Raw genomic sequence first — 1,147 nt, forward strand, 5'->3', positions numbered from 1 at the left:
GATGGCCTTCATGGACATTGTGATATTCATCCATTCAGCCCCAAGGCTTTTCAAAATAGTGAGTTATTTTCCTCTGCAGTTCTTGGGATACCATACCTCTTACAATTGCTGATTAAHGTGTTTAGCCTTGAGTATGTATCCGACAAAGACTCACCATCTTTAGCCTTGAAGCTATAGTACTCGTCGATGCAAATTGCACGATTGTTCTTAAGCGTTTTTCTTCCACCTTCAATTTGTTTTTCCAGCTCTGCCBAGATTTCCATGGACAGTTGACAGTGATCAATACACTTGAAGATGTCATTAGGAATTGCCATAATCAATAAACGTTTACATTTGTTTCCCAAATCAABGATAATCTTGTCCTCGTCGCTCCAGTTTGCTTCAGGACGTGGTTCGTAGTGCTCAGGTATTTCAGGTGTAGTTCCAGTTGGTGGAACTCTAGGAATTAAATTCATTGGGACGTAGGGAGGGTTGTAAAGAAACTCACAGATTCTAGGATGAATCCCTTCGAGGAAGTTYACCATTCGAACTTTCCATTGWGGGTATTCTTCGCGAATGAGTGTGGGATGTTTAGACTATGAACCAGTACTCATGAAGGATGTATTGGCTATATTTGCCATTGAAGGATGTAGAATCGAAAGAAVAGTGAGGAAGAATGATAAGACAGTGAAAACAGGGTAACCTGGTGAAGAAGACGACTGTGTTCTTGAGCGAATGAGGGTGGAATACCAAGAACAGAATAAATCAAATTAAAATTTGATTCCTGCTCTGATACCAATTGTTGGATCGATTAACTCGGTTTCTTGGTATTAATTACTTGGATGATCTGTTTGTCAAGGATAATGCAGCGGAAAAGATATGAATCAACCAAAGTAGAAATCAATAAGAACACADTAATGAWGATTGATGAACACAAGAGAGAACTTCAAATGATTTTCAAAAGATGAAAATGTTAACAATTACAATACGGAAGCACACAGAAATACAAGGGCCTACGCTGCTATTTATACAAGCAAATAACCGTTTTCTGACAAGACCTAAAGCAAATTAATCTAAGCCGTTGGATCATAAACAGGTTAGCGACATGAACACGTGATAAGCACGAGCAGCTAGTAAACCTAAGTAAAACAGCTTAAAGAAGATCTAT

The sequence above is a fragment of the Cynara cardunculus genome (genome assembly GCF_001531365.2).
Source record: "Cynara cardunculus var. scolymus isolate 2C chromosome LG 7, CcrdV1, whole genome shotgun sequence".
NCBI classification, from domain to species: domain Eukaryota; kingdom Viridiplantae; phylum Streptophyta; class Magnoliopsida; order Asterales; family Asteraceae; genus Cynara; species Cynara cardunculus.